Source organism: Mus caroli, unplaced genomic scaffold (assembly GCF_978045245.1).
Source record: "Mus caroli unplaced genomic scaffold, Mus_caroli_1 scaffold_5, whole genome shotgun sequence".
Taxonomy (NCBI): Eukaryota; Metazoa; Chordata; class Mammalia; order Rodentia; family Muridae; genus Mus; species Mus caroli.
In genome coordinates this window covers 29,196,466-29,216,574 of record NW_028227260.1, presented here as the reverse complement: position 1 = coordinate 29,216,574, position 20,109 = coordinate 29,196,466, and positions in this window count along the sequence as shown.

Genomic DNA, 20,109 nt, shown 5'->3' with positions numbered 1-20,109 from the left:
GAAGCTGTGTTCCACTCACCAGCAGTCCCAAAATCCTGCGGCGGGGGTCGTGGGTAGCTGGCGGGTGTCAGGCAACCCTGCGCTCCCCCTACCCCGGCGCTGATCCGGCCGGATGAGGCCTGTGGTCCTACTCAGGCCGGTTTCTGCTTCCCTAACTAATGCAGTCTCAGGTCCCGCGCAATTGGATTGGAGCAGAAGCTGTGCTCCACTCACCAGAAGTCCCAAAATCCTGCGGTGGGGGTCGTGGGTAGCTGGCGGGTGTCAGGCAACCCTGAGCTCCTGCTACCCAGGTGCTGATCCGGCCGGATGAGGCCTGTGGTCCTCGCCTTTTGTTGATTATCTCTCCTATAAAGTAAATTCAATGGACTCACCAACTTTGCTATTTTCTACAGCTTTTGTTGTGTACTTTGTGAACTTCTTCATGCCTGAGTCCCATTCCAACTTCCTTTGGTTTCTTTCCAGGACTTTTACATAAGTGACCTTTGCCTTTCTGTTATTCCTGTCCTCAGAAACACTACCTCTCCCTCCCTGAACATTATAAATCTTCATCTTCAAAACACTGTTCTGTTCTATTGCATATTGTGCATTTATAGAAATAATATATCGCACCTCATATGTACCATTACTACATGTCAGTTAATCAAATAATATCCTGTTCTTATCCTCCCAGAATTCCTATTTCCTACCATGGAGATAGTTGGGGATTCACCAGCATCTTTTGACACAGGTCACATTACCCTTTTTGTACTTAGCATTGTCTGTGTCATCTAACACAGCACAGCCTATCACAGTCCTATATTAATATATTAGTTTTAATTTCTGTGCTGTGTGTATATGTCTTGTCTTCTTGGCAACAACGTGAGCTTGGAAAGCAGGAACTGTGTGCTGATGATGGGTTTTTCTGTCTCTTACTGGGTGCCAAGGGAGTGTTATAACAGTCACACCTGAATACAACTCCTTGTTCCACCAGTGGTAAGCTATGTGACCACTGCATATGAAATAACCTGGTGGCTGACTGTCATCTAGTATACTGTTACTATTAGGTAGCCTGTATGAATCTCAGATTCCCTTAATGAACTTGGACAGTTGTGAAATGTTTCAGTTATTTTCATTTCAGCCTCAGCATCTCCATTTTTAGGATTCTGATCAGGTATGCCATTTTCAAAGAGTATTGGATGTAACTGCCTGAGATTCCACCTCACACCAGTCAAAATGGCTAAGATCAAAAATTCAGGTGACAGCAGATGCTGGCGAGGATGTGGAGAAAGAGGAACACACCTCCATTGTTGGTGGGATTGCAAGCTTGTACAAACACTCTGGAAATCAGTCTGGCGGTTCCTCAGAAAATTGGACATAGTACTACTGGAGGATCCCGCAATACCTCTCCTGGACATATATCCAGAAGATGTCCCAACCGGTAAGAAGGACACATGCTCCACTATGTTCATAGCAGCCCTATTTATAATAGCCAGAAGCTGGAAAGAACCCAGATGCCCCTCAATAGAGGAATGGATACAGAAAATGTGGTACATTTACACAATGGAGTACTACTCAGCTATTAAAAAGAATGAATTTATGAAATTCCTAGGCAAATGGATGGACCTGGAGGGCATCATCCTGAGTGAGGTAACACAATCACAAAAGAACTCAAATTATATGTACTCACTGATAATTAGATATTAGCCCAGCAACTTAGAATTCCCAAGATATAAGATACAATTTGCTAAACGCATGAAACTCAAGAAGAACGAAGACCAAAGTGTGGACACTTTGCCCCTTCTTAGAAATGGGAACAAAACACCCATGGAAGGAGTTACAGAGACACAGTTTGGAGCTGAGAAAAAGGATGGACAATCTAGATACTGCCATATCCAGGTATCCATCCCATAATCAGCTTCCAAACACTGACACCATTGCATACACTAGCAAGATTTTGCTGAAAGGACCCAGATATAGCTGTCTCTTGTGAGACTATGCCGGGGCCTGGCAAACACAGAAGTGGATGCTTACAGTCAGCTATTGGATGGATCACAGGGCCCCCAATGAAGAAGCTAGAGAAAGTACCCAAGGAGCTAAAGGGATCTGCAACCCTATAGATGGAACAACAATATGAACTACCCAGTACCCCCCAGAGCTCATGTCTCTAGCTGCATATGAATCAGAAGATGGCCTAGTTGGCCATCAGTGGAAAGAGAGGCCCATTGGTCGTGCAAACTTTATCTGCCTCAGTACAGGGGAACGCCAGGGCCAAGAAGTGGGAGTGGGTGGGTGGGGGAGCAGGTGGGGGACTTTTGGGATAGCATTGGAAATGTAAATGAAATAAATACTTAATAAAAAAGAAAACAAACAAACAAACAAACAAAATCCAAAAGAAAACATCAAAAAAAATTGAGGCCATGCATTCGAATGTTGTTTTTCATGGTTGGACTTCTAAATGGAAACAACTAAGGGTCGAGGATGCCTTTGTGTTAAATATGGATATGTACACATATGTGTTATCCCCAAGGGTGCTGTGCAACTACTCCTACGTGTGATTTTTCTTCCAAAGCAGACTTCATGACATGTGTTTGTACAGTGTGTCAATACAAATTACTTAGGAGTAGGCTTCCCCAAACCCTTTAATGTACACAGCAAGTTGAGTCACACTATCAGTTACCATAGAGTTCCTGGTACTAACCCTTTCCAGCCTCTTTCCTATCGCTAGGTAAGCAATCTCAGGCTACTCAGAGGAAGCTGACTCATTCTTACTGTTATAACAGGATTTGTAAAAGGAGAGCTTTATGCATAGTTCTTCCCTTTAGGATAGAAAGAAAAAAAAATATTTCCCAAGTTCAACTGTACAGAAGTGCTCCTAGTCCTCTTGAAATATCCACCTAAAGTGCCTCTGCGTCGTAGTACAAATAAGCATTTTTTTTCCTAGAAGTTCCTAGAAGATTCTCAGATACACAGAGTGCACATTTGAAAACTGCAAGCTCGTATTAGTTTCATTAGTGATAGAAATCCCAGGCCCTAAACATGGGCATATCAGGGCAAGGATTACTCATCTCGTTTAACACGGCCACAAGATGTGTCACTTGAGAGTTTGACTTGGAGTTCCTACCCTGAAGTTCCAATTTCATTGTTAACAAAACTGTAAAATTACATGCTACATGATACTTCTTTTTATTGTTTGCAAGGTAACTCATTGTTAGCTTGGAATAAGGCAATCTGTTGTTATGGGGTTGATGATATTTTAAAGTTTGTAATATGCCACATCAAATGCAACTAAATAAGTGTTATCCTTCAAAATAAGTTTAAGAGATCATGAATGTGAACGATAGAATTCACTATTCTTCTTTTAAGCATCCAGTTGGTGCCAATATAAAACCAGGTCCTTGAAACCATAGTGATTTAAGCACATGTTAAGAGCACCTGTCCCCAAGCCAGGTGACTTTGGCATTTATATGATCTTTGAAACACCTTCTTTGGACTCATTCAACAGAAACATAATATGTACACTCCTAAATACTGACAATATTATGCCTATTCATAATAAAAATATGAATGAAAAAATATTTTTAAAAGTCCCTTAAACTTCAATTTCCTCAAAACTATTTTGGTGAACAAACAATATATGTGAGACGCTTTAGCCCAGGATTCCCCACTCTCGTGTTCTGTTTCTGTCTGTCTGTCTGTCTGTCTGTCTCTAATTCACATGTAGCTTCCACATAATGACATAGATCTCTTTGGAAACCTCAGAGATTGCCTCTGAACCTGCTCTCAAACCAAACACAGACTCTACTGTAATTACAGCTCATTTTTTAACTACAAAGCAGCATTACTTAATATGATCACCTACCTTATAAATGAGACTTAGCTTCAAATGATTTACCTATATCCAGAGAGTAAATATTACATAACGGATAATGTTTGGACACTATATGGGACACTAGAATGTTTTAAAATTGTTTTTACTGTATTTCATATTCCAGAGAAATAAATTTCAGATGGATTAAACCCATATTCTTAAGTTTTCCTTTTAATAAAAGGTTCCCGTACATAAGCTATTTGTCAGGTGCCATGTTAAACCTTCAGAATATTGAATGAAATAAGTTTTTACCCTTTTAAATCATATACTATTGCTGGGAAAACTGTAGTTTCTTAATGAAAGATAATGTTCTAAGACCCCTGATGTGTCCTGAGACTGCAGATACTACTTAATATTATATACATATTCTGCTTTTTCCTATACATGCAAGCCTAAGGCAAAGTTTAATTTGTAAATTAAGCTTGGCAAGGGATTAAAATTAATAATTAAAATAGAATAATTATTATAATACAATATAATGAAAGTTATTTTTATAAGAGGGTTTTAATTGCTATAACTTAATAGTTAAGTAATTTTGAGGTATGGTTGACCCCGATTAACTGAAATCGTAGGGAAAAAAAAGCACAGATGAGGGGAGACTACTGTATAGTAGAACAGATAAAAAGGTCCAGGGTAATTAGAAGTCTGGTGAGAAGTCAAAATTGAAAACTTTATAAACAGCTCATAATTCCAGCACTCTGTAGACCCCCGGATGCAGAAGGATCACTGAAAAGTTGAGAGCAGTCTGATCTACACAGTGACTTCCAGGTCAGCCAGGGATACATAGCAAAATCCTGTCTTTTAAAATATAATCATGTAAATATATTTATATGGGTTTTATATTTATATTATATATTATTTATATTTCAGTACAAAAAACTAAGTTTTCATACTAGGTAGTAAATGATAGACTGTATGTAACTATAAAATACATTGATGAACAAAAATAAGTGTATGAAAACAAATTATGACCCAAATTCATAATACATAGTTTAAAGAAAAGTCTGATATATTAATTCTCTAGTTACTTAAAATTCATTTTTAAAAATTATAATGTAATAATAAAAGCAAAAATTCTATATCAAAAAAGCAAGTAAGCAATGGATGTCTTTCGAAAAAAAATTCTAGTGGAGACTAAATGATAATAAAGGAATTTTCTCTATTCATATCTGAGAGGAAATATTCATAGGTAGTGTGAGCCACAAGAATCAATGTTCTAAAAAATGGGAACTTGCCAAGAATTTGCCTTATGATGGGAGAGTAGTGTGGCTGAAGCAGAGGAGTAATAGGAGAGCATCGTCAAGGAGGATGCAGGTGATGGGGGTGGTGAGACATGAATTGCACGGTCTTTAAATGATTCCAGTGCTTTTAAACCTTTAAAAGATTTTTAACATTGTGTTTTCTTTAATCCAATGGATTCCAGATATTGTTTCAATATATAATCTGATGTGTGTGCTGTGCTGCCACACATTTCAATTCAGACATGCCACTTTAAAGAACAATTGAGGGTGATTCTCAGCATTAATCTTGGGCTTACATAGGCACACACAGACACACATGTCCGATATATGCCCACACACGTGAAAAATGGGAGAAAATTAAAAAAAAATCCTAGCCACCTTGCAAGAGTTCAGAGGCTATATAGCTGTGAGAGAAATAGAGAACATTAGAATTGACTTCAAGTTGGGGCCCATTCTGCTCCATCAGCAACCTAGAACTGAGGTACAGAAGTACACATGAAAGCCTAAGGCAGTATCAAGTGTTAACTGTGATAACAGTGCACATGAAAGCGACATTTTCATTGTTAGCAAGGTTGTGAGAAATGTGTATTCTTACACACTTTTCATAGAGATGTAGTTTTATGAACAATTTCTGGTGGACAAGTTTGTAGTCTATTAAATATTTAAATACTCATGTCCTTTCATTCAGCAATCTTTTTCTAGGGACCCAATCTATAGAAACAATTACACATCGTGTAGCCACCAAACTGACAAAAATAGTCATATAAATGGGCAAAATCTAAGCAAAAGATGTCTCTTGCACCATTGTTTATTGTAGTGAAAAATGAAAATGATTTATTCTATTATTCTCTATTGGTACAGAAAAAATATATAGTGCACTTATACTGTGAAATATTATGTAGCCTTAAAAACAAATAGGACAAATCTGCAGATGTAATTGGACATAAAGACAAAGATAATAGAGATGCTTTTTATGCAGGAAAAATCAAATTATGGAATAACACGAGTAACATCATCAAATTTCTGTTAAAAATGATTGTGTCTCTTGAAAGGATCTTGTTTCTAGGTTTTGCTTATGTGTGTTTGTTTGTTTGTTTGTTTGAGATGAGGTCTCTGACTGTAGCCCAGGCTGGCCTTGAATTCACAAAAATCTTCCTATTTAAGCTTCCCACATGCTGGGATTAAAGGCATGAGCTCTCAGTTAAGAGTCCATCTTCCCAGATACATCTAGGTTTATGTCAAGATGACAAAAAAAAAACCAACCAGGACAACCAGTTATATGGCTAGTCTACTATGGCCATGTATGGAACATGGGAAGAAATGTATAAGCACCTGGTTGACAAACACCATACCTAAGAGGAAGAATAGACAAGGAGTTTGAGAGAGAATGGTGAGGGAGAATGGGAGGAATTGTAGAGGGGAGAAAGGGGAGTGGAAATGATGTAAATACAGTGTTCATATATTGAAAATTTCAATGACAACAAAGGAGAAAAAACAGAAAATAGCTATATCTAAACAAGCTCTCTTTCTCTATTTGACCTTCATGCGAACAGAAATGTCAATGGCTTTTGATAAAAACTTGTGGGTCTTTTGGAGACTTCATGGATTTGGAAGCCAAGGTTTAATAACAAAGGTTCAGAAGAGCTGGTGTGCACCTTCAGAGAGCCACCCTACAAAACTGTCCTCTGGTGCAGAACTTCACCTATAATTTTTCTCATTGATTAATTCTCCTGATCAGAAATTTAGGTGGAGGACACCAGCCATTGATCATCAGTAGTGCGAACAGATTGCAAATTGTTCATAAGTAGCAATGTTCCTTCTTGCCTTGGTACTAGGATTTTACAAATGGTGATGTTTTCTGGAGGACTACAGATAGAAAGGAAAAAGAAATTTGGAGTATGAGATCTCTGAGGAAATGTATTCCCCTTAACGACAGCCTAGAAACAGGACTAAGGGGCTGGGCTCAGAAAGGAAAGTAGGTATCAAGGGCATGCAATATTTATTTGCAAAAAAGTGTCTTGTGCATAATTCCTGCCAGGAAGGGGAAAATGTGTTTTTCTCTGCCACTGGTTGGTTTTCACCCCCTGTTTACCACCATTCTTTATGGCATGATACTCAGAATTAAGCTGGTTTTCAAGTAAGGTCTGTATAAGACAGAGACTGTGACTCATTGTTTTGTTTCTGTAAGAATATGAGTTATTTGGTATATTTTGAGACACACTATCTTAAGTTAGGAATTTCCTGTATAAGAATTGATCTTTCTCCCTGAAGAGGCTCACTCTCCCTAGAAGAGGTCACAGTCGCTGGATCTAGGTGAGACTCAGTTAATAATAGGAAACTATGGGGGAGCAATCTAGTATCGCCTGCCCGATACCAATTGCCTGCAAGCAAAATGTGAATTTATGCCAGGGGTATCCTAGGGAGGACTGGCATGTACATTTACAAAGTCTGAGAATGTGCTCAGACATAAAGATGAGGGAATGGAAGATTTTAAGGATCAGAAGTCCTTAAGGTTTAGCATCAGACATAGATGTGGATAGGGAAGTCTGGAAGGAGGAGTTAGGTTTTATAGAAGTGAAGGGGGTTCTGAAGAGGGAGGAATTCACTTGGCTAAAGCAAGATGGAAGTGAAATTGTTTTCTTGTAAATTAAAGTTCATAAAACATCATTTGAAACGAGTGGGTTTTTGTCTGACTAAACACTTTGTGCAATAAATCTTTTCAGCATTTACTATAACTCTAGTTCAGATTTAATGAAGACCAGATCACGAAAAGCTGCGAATCCAGATGAAGGACCCTGGATTTGCTGACAGTCCAATCAGTGGAGAGTGTTACTGAAAATGCCTTATTAGAGTTGAGACATTAGCCTGAGACTGGTACAAATTATTACACAGGATGAAGGAGAAAGAAACCCAGGAGACCATTCAGGAAGCTGCTGCTTTAGGCTAACGTCATATCTAGAACAAAATGGAAGCAGCAGGTTGGAGATGGGACGAATCTACCATTCACTTTAGAAGCAGCAGGACCAAGATATCTTATGGGAAGAACTGGAGGAGGTCCTCCAAGTACAGCTTTTTTAAAAAAAAAAAAAAAAAAAGGGTTGATTTTAAACAATGTAACCTAAGAGAATCTGTGTACAAAGAGCTGGAAGGATTTAAGTGCGTGGTTTATTATTAACACAGTAGCAAATATATCAAGGGGACACACCCCTGGGGAAAAGGGTTTCAAATAAACACAGATTTGTTCAGAGAGAAGTCAGTGCCCAATAAGCAAGTGTAAGGAGGCCTATTTGCTTGGTGATGCCCAGCTGATAAGCCAGGCTGTGACTGAAGAAGCCAATTTGAAACTCAGCCTAGTTCAGGCAGCCTTCGGACTGGCACCTGCTGCTCCAAGCAACTTTCAGCATGATGGTGTTTGCATTTTGGAAGGTCTTTCTGATCTTAAACTGCCTTGCAGGTAAGGAATGGCAACTGGAAGTCCAATTTCCTTTTAGACTAAAATCTCAGATATTTACAAAGATCTTTGTCTCCTAGACTTCAAAGAGATTGTGATGAGTAAATATGCTGTCTATTTTCAGAACTCTTGTTTAATAAATGTGTTCGGTGTTGATGGTTGGGAGGTCATTCTGCAGCCAAATTATTTTACAGACCTTGTGAAATGCTTCCCATTTTCTTTAGTTTGAGAGGTGAACAAGCAATTTTACCCAGAAAGCAAAGTTTGCACTTTAAAGATAAAATTTCTGTTTTAGTTCAGTGTTTCCCCTAAGCTCACTATGTTTGACTCATTTTGCCAGAGCAAGAAAAGCCTGAAGACGGCATGAACATATGTGTGGGGACACTAGAGAAAGACTCACTGATCGAATAGTCAAACCATAATATGGATAATATGGATGAGTTTAGGGATTTGAGCAGAACAAACACCATTTTTAGAGCCCCACACCCCAGTGTTTGTTACACTCAAGAGAGGCCCAATTGGTTTGGAAAGTCCCTTGGCTGGGGTTTTAAAACTAATGTGTATATTTTGAATCTGTTCTGATAGTAAGTTAAGTTTATGGTAGCTACAATCATATTGTTTATAAAACAAGGGTGCTCTTTTAAGTCATGTGTAATGTTAAACTATCATTAGCATGCAATTTTATAAGCATGTTTAATGGTACAAAAACATGCTAAAATAAAATGAGTGAAAAGTCAAGATACACAAACATTAATTATAATAAATTAAACAAAGTTAATATAATAATCATGGTTCTTTTTGGGTGGTGTGATTAAATGTTTCCATTTTCTTTCCCTAACTTTTTTAGGAATAGGGAAAATGTTCATTTAAATACTGTCATGTGATTAATAGAAAAAAATTTAAATATCTATTATTAAATGCTTAAACAAAGATGTTATATGGAGTCAAAAGTCGCCAGAAAGAACTATTAAATGTATCCCATGATCTATTGTGGCCATATAGTGGAAAATGTGGTAGTTACTTGATCTTAGAGTTTTGTTTCTACTTGATAGATGAGGAAAATCTCTGTCATCTTCTTCAGTTGTTAGCTACTTGAGTCAAACACTGAGTTTTATGTACCAACCCTCTGGGAGCACACCTTTAGTCAACATAATTCTTTCTGTAAAGCCGTACCCTGTTCTATATTAGACACAGGATCATAACACGTACATGAATGACTTTTATTACAAATAAATATACATTTATATAACTTTACTGATGATAAATATAATGGATATTTACTGTATTTGACAATACAGAAATTTATAAATAAAAATATAATCTTACCACTCAGATTTGGGTAAATTATTTTTTCTATGTAAGAATGTATATTATATTCAAATGGGGCCTATGCCTTGTACCTCACTTTTCCTATTATTTAAACAATGATTTTGCATAATGGTGGTATATTGATTGTAACTTTCAGTAGATGGCCCAATCAGAGTGAGCCACAACACCTGGGTATTTTCTCTTAAATCAGCTGTGTGCCTTTTTTTTGTTTTTGTTTTTGTCATTGTTTGACATTTGCTGTGTATTTATGGATATATGTTTTAGCTGGCCCAAAGCAAAATCTGATTGCACAGGAGGTGGTATGAAAATGGGGTATGATAGGATGTGATCTGCTGTAGTCACATTCCTTATGAAAGGCATACAAGGGAAGATTTAGGTAATCTATACCTGTCAATCTCAGAGATCCAAGTCCCTTGGCTGATTAGGAGCCATCAGTAGGTATTATAGCGGTAGGAAAACTAATAATACCTTATAAATGTACAATTTCGTGCTCAACCTGCATTTGTTCCATAAAAAGGCTATTTTTGTATCAAGCATGATACATGGACCCTAGTAAAAATGTGTTGAAAGAATAATTCATCACCCCCAAACCCAGACATCTGGAAATGATTTTCATACTCATATTTAAAATCAAATTTCTGTGCAGCTAATCAGGAAGATGTTATCTTAATCAAAATATTCTCATTGATGTCTGAGGTCTTAATTTCCATTTCAGAAAAATGAATTTTCGTTAAAACTTTGTGGTGCAAAAACTAAAGTATGGTTTTAGCGCCTGGTGATATGTATTTGTCACCTGTTGGAAAGATATATTACTCTTGTTTTCAGTTAATGGAGGTATGCATTTGAGAGAAGGAAATGTCTTTTCACGTTGGTTTTGAAGTCAAACACAAAAACTGTAGGATCATTTGGTTATATCATTTTGTAACTAAAATATGGAGCATCTTTACATGCAAGTGGATAGAGATGAAATTACTTGAAATGCACCTAGGAAATTGAGCCAGTTGAGCAGTATTTCTGCCATAGCATGGTAGTAGTCCAGTAATCCTCCAAATGAGCAAAGACCTTGCCCACATAATAGGCATTAAATGAATGAATAATCATCACCAAAATAGGGCACATTGAAAACCTTTAGAATGTTGATTCATTTAAACTTAAGCAGTCATGTACATTTCAACCATATACTCAGTTTTGCCTTGTTCATTAATTCTGTCAAGTCAATGAGGAAAATTGTGAGCTAGGATTTTCATAAAGTGTGTTTTAGTCTTTAGCTTGTTATTTATTTATTATTCAGTTAATGTGGATTTTTTTATTTTCTCAGTTTTAAATATTATTTTTATTATAAAATTATTTCATATATGCATATATATATATAAATAATATCTGGGAAGCCTTCACTTCTCTGAGAAAAAGGGGAGAAGAGAGTGAGAGGAGGAAAGGTGGGACAGAGGGACTGAAAGGAGAGGAAGGAGAGGAGGTTGCCATCAGGATGTAGAGTGGGTGAATATATTAATAAGAAAACAAGTAAATAAAAATATATGAATTAATCCAGGGGAAGAAAAAATTTTCTCCTGATGTTTGTAGAACTGCTTACTGGTTAGTGCCTCATTTGCCCTGTTCATTATGCACATATTATCCTCTTCATAGCGGGCAAAATGTTAAAATATTCATTTAATCCTTACAAAAATCATAAGAAACTATTCAAAGATGAAGAACTGCATCTCAGGAGTTTAAATGACTGTGAAGGTCATAGTGAAAGTTGAGTTTACTTGAGTACTACTAGATCAGTATGCCTTAAATTAAATGGACGTACCACACACATATATGTATATATGCATATATCTCACAGTGATAAAGTGTTTCTTTTCCCATGATATCAAAATGATTTTGACTCTGTTATTATGATTGTTGTTATTAGAATTATCTGCTCCACTTAGCTGGTGTCACTCCACTCAACTAATCCTATTTTATGGCTATTGAAGACTCTTGCTGTCTTAGTTAGGATTTTACTGTTGTGAACAGACACCATGACCAGGGCAACTGTTATAAGGACAACATTTAACTGGGCTGGCTTACAGGTTCAGAGGTTCAGTCTGTTATCATCAAGGCCAGACAGTGGCAGCTAGGAGAAGCCTGGCTTCCAAGCAGCTAGGAGGAGGGTTTTAAAGCCCATACCCACAATGACACACTTCCTCTACCAAGGCCACACCTCCAAATAGTGTCACTCCCTGGACCAAGCATATTCAAACCACCACACTTGCTATACTTTATTATATGCTTCTTAGTATGCTATTGATGTTATGGAGTAAGCAACATGTGCACACTTCCTCTAAACTATGTGCCATGTTCTATAGATTAGTATGATGCTTTTAAAAATAGACAAAATATTAATGTTTAGTGTTTCACAAAGCACTGAAATATTTAATTTCAGGAAGTATTTTAAAAAGTGTTTACATTTGTTTATTTATTTATTTATTTAATGTGCATGAATATTTTATCTACATGAATATATGTGAACCATGTATGTGACTAGTGCCTACAGAGGTCAGAAGAGGGCATTAGATCCTCTAGAATAATAGGAATGGCTTTGTGAGTCAGCATATGGGTAGTGGAAAGGATGCTAGCGTCCTCTTCAAGAATGACAAATGCACTAAATCACTGAGCTATCATTCCAGCCCCCAAGAAGGAAGTATGTTAAGGATATTTATAGTTCCCTATTAAAATATAAGAAAAATACTATTTTTAAATACTCATCAAAAGTGTCAGTATAGGTACCTGGGTTTTTAGATTCTTGTTTCTCAGTGATTTATTTTTCTGTCATCAGATTTCTTTGGAATATCCTTGAATATTCCTTTCCGTTTATCTCAGTGTCATTGAAAAGCAGTTTCCGTGATGAGATCATTTATACATTGAGTTGTCTCTCTGTGGTCTTCTGGGACCTATGCCTTTTAACTTCTGTACACATCTCTTCTCACCCTTGAAGAGCTAGTTTTTACAAACAAGACTATTTATTAGCCTTTGATTTTTCATTTAGGAGTTCAAACTTTTCACTATGTGATGATGTAATACATTTGTAAGTGCTCCTTGGTCTGAGCAGAGTTTCTTCCCATGACCTCATTCCCAATCATAACTCCTTAAATTTTCCAGCAGAGAGTAATTTTCAGGTGTGAAGGAATAAGACAAAGTCTCTGCTTGATGCTGTTGTTTGTACCTGAAATACTCCGTGTTTTTCTTATCTTTAAAAAAAAAAAAAAAGAAAGAAAGATCCAACTCCACTTAAAGGAAAAGAAAATAAAGGTGTTTCTGTCTCAGACACATGGATTGTGTCTGTTGTGTGAATGAGTTTTATATTATCTGGGAAAACTAAGTCATCTTTATTATTATGCTCTCTTTTCTCATTTAATTCTTAACAAACTCAGCATTTTCATGACCTGTCAAATCCACTTCTACTAAATCATTTTCTGTGCTACATTCAGGCAGGCATCCTGCTGGTTTCATTGATTTCTTTAGAGCAGAGAAACCATACAACTGCCTAAGATTCACTTAATTACAGGGATGTCTGGAACAACCAAACATTCTATATATCCAAAAGGTTAAAGCTTAAAACCAGTGTGTAAATGGTGTTCCTTGATAAAGTTTGGATGGATGCAAGCCAACCTGAATGAACTCAAATTGTCCCAGCACAGTTTTAGAGGCTTAGCCTATTTTCATCATGGCAGCATCAGCCAGTCATGACACTGGAGCAATAGCTGAGAGCTTTACATCTTGATCCACAGGCAGCAGGCAGAAAGATACTGGGCCTAGCATGGGCTAAGGTTTATATAATGAAGTTTATTTGAAAAATTAAAAACTAGTACCAAGTTCCATAGCTTGAAGCTGTGATGTTTGTTGTTACTGTATTAAGGGTAACTGATGCCTGAAAACTAGCTTTTTGTCAAAGTTTGAGAATTGGTTATGATTCTGAATATTGGCAATCTGGCCAATAAAAAAACGCTCTGGAAGTTTTGCCTTACTATTGTGAGAAAATGTGTAGTATCCTTTAAAATGTCTTAGTTTATAGTTTGAAAATACTGTCTGAATACTGATATGTATTTTTGAGCTTTTACAGATCTCAAATTATTATAGATATATGTGTCTTCCAATATTAAAAAACATCAGGGAATGTTTAAATCAGATTTGTATTCCCCATGTCATTGAGTTTCATCCACTACCACACTGATCTGTGAGAGATGGCAGGTAGAGATTGGAACTTCTAGTTCAATATTGTCTCTCCAGTATTTAGCACAAATTGATGTTCAGCAGATTCAAAGTTCCAATTAGACAAGAGGAGTATTTTTAAGACCTATTGCATAATAAAGTGACGATAGTTAGTATATTATATATTTTTTTGGGATAAAAGTGTTTTGAGATTATAATTTCATTACATTTCTCCCTTTCCTCTTCTCCCTCCAAACCCTTCCATATTCTCCTTCAAATTCACAGTCCCTCGGTTTGTTTGTTTGTTTGTATGTTTTTTGCCTTTTTATTAGATATTTTCTTTATATACATTTCAAATGCTATCCCGAAAGTTCCCTATACTCTCCCCTGCCCTGCTCCCCTATCCACTATCTCCTACTTCTTGGCTCTGGCATTCCCCTGTACTGGGGCATATAAAATTTGCAATACCAAGAGGTCTCTCTTCCCAATGATGGCCGACTAGGCCATCTTCTGCTACATATGCAGCTAGAGACATGAGCTCTGGGGGTACTGGTTAGTTCATAATGTTGTTCCACCTATAGGGTTGCAGACCCCTTCAGCTCCTTGGGTACTTTCTCTAGCTCCTCCAGTGGGGGCCCAGTGTTCCATACTGTGTATTTGAAAATGGCTAAGAGAATATGTTTCTTTTAAATTTATTCTTCTCTCACACAATACACCTCAACCACAGACTCTCCTTCCTCTCCCTCCCCCTTCCCCCCACACACCTGCCACCTTTCCTTTCTCCAAGATTCACTACTCCTCCTTTTCCCTTTAGGAAAGAGCAGGCATCTAAGGGATATCAACCAAATACAGCATAACAAGATGCAATAAGACTAGACACAGACCCTCATATCAAGGCTAGATAAGGCAACCAGTAGGAGGGGAAAAGTCCTACAAGCAGTCAAGAGTCAACCCCTCCTCCACGAATACACATGCACTGTTGGGAGTCTAACAGAAAATCCAAGCTAAAGGAAACAATGGCATGTATGCAGAGGGCCTGGCATAGATCCATGCAAGCTCTGTGGTTGCCACCTCTAAATGTCTTCATTACCAAAATATGATAAATGCATTAAATGATGGATATATCAATTGATAATATAATTATTCTGTAATATATCTGAATACCAAACAAACCACATATGCATACCACATGTACAAATATTTTTCAGTTAATTTTAAATTAAGAAACAAAGAAGTCAAATAAAAGTCAGACATTGCAGTCATCTATTTCTCTGAAGACTTTCTCTAATCAGAGCTTTGTTCATGCAAGGCAAGTACTCTACTCCCAAGCCATATTTCCAGTCCTGAAGACTGTTTGAATGTATAACTTCACCCTCAATTTCCTTTCTGCTACTTTGAATTATTTTTAAGTAAAATTAGATTATTTGTCTTCCCAAGAAACCCAAATGGAAATTATAGAACTAACAAAATACAGTAATAAAAAGAAGAAACATGCTGATACACTCAGTAGTTCAGCAGAGATGACAGAAAATAGAATCTGTATCTAGTGAAGCTATATCTCAAGAATTAAGGGAAAATTATGAGATTCTCAGTCTAAGGGGGTGGAATATCTTTACTTAGCAGGCCTACCCTTGAAAAACACTTAAAGGAATTACTTCTGAAATACAGAAGATGATGAAAGGAAGGATTTTGAAGAATTAGGAAGAATAAAAGGACAAAAGGAAGGGCAGAAATACTTGCACATACAGGCAATTGCTTTAACTCGTGAGTTCTGTGCATCATAAGTGATGATTGAACAAAACATTATACCATTATCTTATACTCGAGACGGTGACATTTAAATGTGGAGAAGGCAAGTGGACCCAAATGGAAGTGAAATTTACACAAACCACTGGACCTAGTAAAATATTGACACCAGTATTGACAGTGGTTTGATTTCTCTTTTATTTACCAGTGCTGGCTATCGAGCCCAGAATCTTGTATATTTTAGATGTATCATGGTACTTTGAATTATATCTTCTTATGTAGAGTACACAACCCAATAACAGCATAGTGCCTGTTTCTTCCCCAAGCACCTGTGGAGCATTGACTAAAAGAGACCAAATATTCAGCTGTAAAACCTAAATGTAAAATAAGTGAAATAGTGCAAAGCAACCAAATTGTGAGCTAGTAATGAGGGGAGGAGTCTGTAGCTCAGAGGTACAGTGCCTATTCTGCATGCACAAGCTGTTTTCCATCTTCAACACTACAAATGGGTACTGAGGTCCCTCAAAAAAGTTTTCTCCATGTGAAATACTTCTACCAACATTTACTGTGTTAAAAGTTAAAACTTAAAAAAATGAGAAAAAATACACAACACATATTCCTCTGGTCACCAGATTGATGGCATTATTACCTGTGATATAGATTTTGGTTCACTCCACTACATACTCATAAAAGGATGAAAGTCTATAAGTAATCTGGCATCTTTGTACTACTGTGGATATAATTTAGATCTTTCACTACTCTGCCCCCAATACCCCCTCCCCCACAGTGGTCTAGGGATAGAACAACCAGCTTATCCAGGTTTGCCTAGAATTTTCCTAGTTTTGGCCTTGGCTCTGACGTCTCCAGTTTTTTAATTAAATGCTCTATATTCAAGGAACACTTCTGATCATGGGAAATCTGGGTTGGTTGTTCTCCATACCCAGACCTTTTAGTTTCCCTGGGTAAGACTGTAAGACACTGTATATAATATGACTTTTATAGGAATTACCAGCCCAGTGCTATTAACTCACCATCACCTATGGTTTGACCATCTTCATGCCAATAACTTGTTGATAGAAACCCTCTTTCCCATGCCTGTTGTCTGCTCAGATCTCCTGCATGTTTCACTCTACTCTCTACCTATCATAGAGTCGCTACACAAGATGTGTGTATTTGTGATGAAAATGCCATCAGAATGTGAGTATGTACTACTAATTATGTGATGATTATAATTTCAGGTCAGGTCAGTATGGTGCAAGTGACCATCCCAGACACTTTCGTGAATGTGACTGTTGGATCTAATGTTACTCTTCTCTGCCTCTATACCACCACCGAGAAGTCCCTGGAAAAGCTTTCAATTCAATGGTCTTTCTTCCACAATAAGGAAATGGAGGAGCCAATATCTGTAAGGATTCTCTAATTAAATTATTCTCCCTTAGTAGTTCTCACTGGAAACTAACTGTTGGCATAGAGTGTGAAGGAACAGTGAAGTATGAAGGAGCTACTGAGAACAATGACAAAATTGGAGACACGGAGTTTTTAGGTAGCTGTTCAGTGAAGACAGTCGCGTGACTATGTACATCAGTTATCTCAATTTTGTATAGTCAGCATCATGTGTGTCAGGTATTCCAGAATAGCCACAGGCCTTCTTATAGGTGAAATAAGCAGGAGCTCTTAAAGGGCATTCTACAAATATCTCATTATTTTCAGAAGATCCCAGTTCACATGTAAATCATAACGGATCTGAAGAGCTCTGCCAAATCTAGTAACTGGGATCTGCCGGGCAAGGGATTTGGCACCTTGTTCCTGATTGAGTCTGACACTTTGAAATCCCCCAGATTGATGGAGAAGGACCATGGTAGTAATGAAACCCATGTAATTGAGGGCAGCATGAAGTTAAAAGATAAAGGATGGAAGGGATGGACAAAAGGTTCGGAAGAAGTTGCCAACAGAGGGTTAGGTGAGCACCTATGTGAAAGGATGATTCCATAGGCAAACTGCCCAGCACCAGATTTTCTTCATTTGGCCTTGAGAGTAATTCCTATTGAAAATTGCCCCAAGAGCTAAAATTGTATTACATAAAGTTGTGTATATATCTGTGCACACGTGTATGCAAACTCATAGACCATTCATACCTCCATACATCCCTTGAAGGAAAAGGTCCACAGTTAACAGTTTTTTTCAGAATAACTCATGGTCCAAAATAATGAAGAGACCAACAATGGTGGTTTGGAATAGCCAGCTGCACTTGAGTTGGGCTTTGCCAAAAAGGGGAGGTTGGTGTAGTAGTAGAGAGATAAGGGAGTGAAGCCTAGAAGCAAAAGTGGAGGAGAAGGAAGCCATGAGCTCAGAGGAGCAATTTCTTGGCCAGCTATGATTCAACTCCTACTGACTCTTTGTAGGTAATAAATTTCTCTACATGAGATTGTGAACATTTCCTTATCAGAAAACATCACCCACTGGGAGATTCTGTCAGTGCTACACTGTATTCAGAATTAAACAGTTTTGTTTAATATTGGTTATGGTAGACAATATGGGAATCACTCCATGCCTCTCTTCAAAATACAGTTGGATGAAAGTATTCATGGGAAACGATCTGACATAAGGCATATGAAAACACTTGAAAAAATGTAAGTTGCTCCCATTTTTATCCCATGCAAACAGCAGCAGCAGGAGGAGGACTATCAGAAGAAAATAACAACCAATTTCTGTCACCCAAAATATCTGGACATGTTTATGTCAACTAAGAAATAATTTCTTTTCCCCACAGGTTGTTTTCATTAAGATAATCACGTGATCTCTTCTTTTTAAAATTTGATTTCTTAGGAGTCTTTTCATACACATTATTCATACACTTGAAGTCCTGCTCAGTTTTTCAAGTGGTGGCTGATTTGAGAGAGGCTTCAGCATCTTTTGGGATGTCTTATGCTCAGTACTCAATTCAAGATGTCCTCCACTTCCTGGAGACCAGGCCAAGTGAATCTGAGCTCAAGAGTGCCAATTCCCCACTTTGCATCCTCAGATTCTGGCATCAATAGAGCCACCTCTTAATTGAACTCTAGCCACTTAAAAGCTAGGGGAGAACTATGACTAGCAGTGAACTTTTCTCAGGAAGAGACTGCAAGGGGGAAACGCTTTAGGCAATTATAGTGAGTGTGGCTGGAGCTCAGGACTTCTCTTAGATGAATTTTAAAAACCCTCTCTTTACAAGTGTTTGATGAATTGATTCTTTCCTTGCCAAATCAAATGAGGTCTGTTCTCCTGAGCTGCTAGATCAAAAGAAAAATGCTTGAAACCTGCGCAGTGCCCATGCTGAGGAAGAACAGGCCTCCTGGAGGAGGAGGAGGAGGATGAAAAACACTTGCCAAAACACAGTTCCTTGTCTTGTTTTCCCATCCCGTTTCAGCTTACCCACCCTTGCCATATCCCCATCACAGCCCTCTTTTAGCTTCTACTTCTAGATAACTGGATTTCCTCTCCTCCCCTTCCTTCCCTGTCCTCTTCTCATACCCATGCATACATGGGCTTTTCTTTGGGATCAGTTCAGAGTCCCAGTAGAAACCTCTGGATAGATGTCAATTCTGCCTTCCTAGTTGCTGGCTTGACTACCCTAGACAAGTCACTTGACTTTTTAGAGATCCAGTTTTTCCTCTTGTAAAACAGGGCTACTCACCTCGCTGACAGCTTTAATGAAATGATTGAATGAGATGTTTTTTTTGTGGAACACAAGGAAGAGTTCTAGTGCAAACTTTCAGTGAATATGAGCTATTATAATTAACATCACCATTCATAAGATTTATTTTGCAAAATTATCACCCATGTCCCAGCTATATTGGAGGGACTAGAGAAAACAGCCCAACAAGATACACTTACTCTAACTATATAACTCAGCCGAGACAGAGTCTAGGAATTTCCTGGTCTTGGGCCCCCAGTTGCTCTCCCTACCAGATCCCTAGGGACTGGAGGGGGAATCCAGACCCTTTTCTCTGCTACCACTCATTCCTATGAAGTCAGCTAAGACTTTGCAAACATCCTGGGTTGAGATTGTAGTTTTCAAAATAGAATTTAGCTTTTATTCATGCACCTTCTTTGCTTGAGCAATTCCAGGAATTCAAACTTCTGTAGAACACACTGTAAGTTCATCTAGTGAATGCTGGGGCGGGGATATTTTGGGAAGGTTGAGATGGCTAGGCTGGAGATATAGCTCACTTGGTATAATGCTTGCATGAAACCCCAAGTTCAGTCCCTAGCAGCGCATAAACCAGGCATGGTAGTGCATGCCTTTACTAATAAAACTCAGA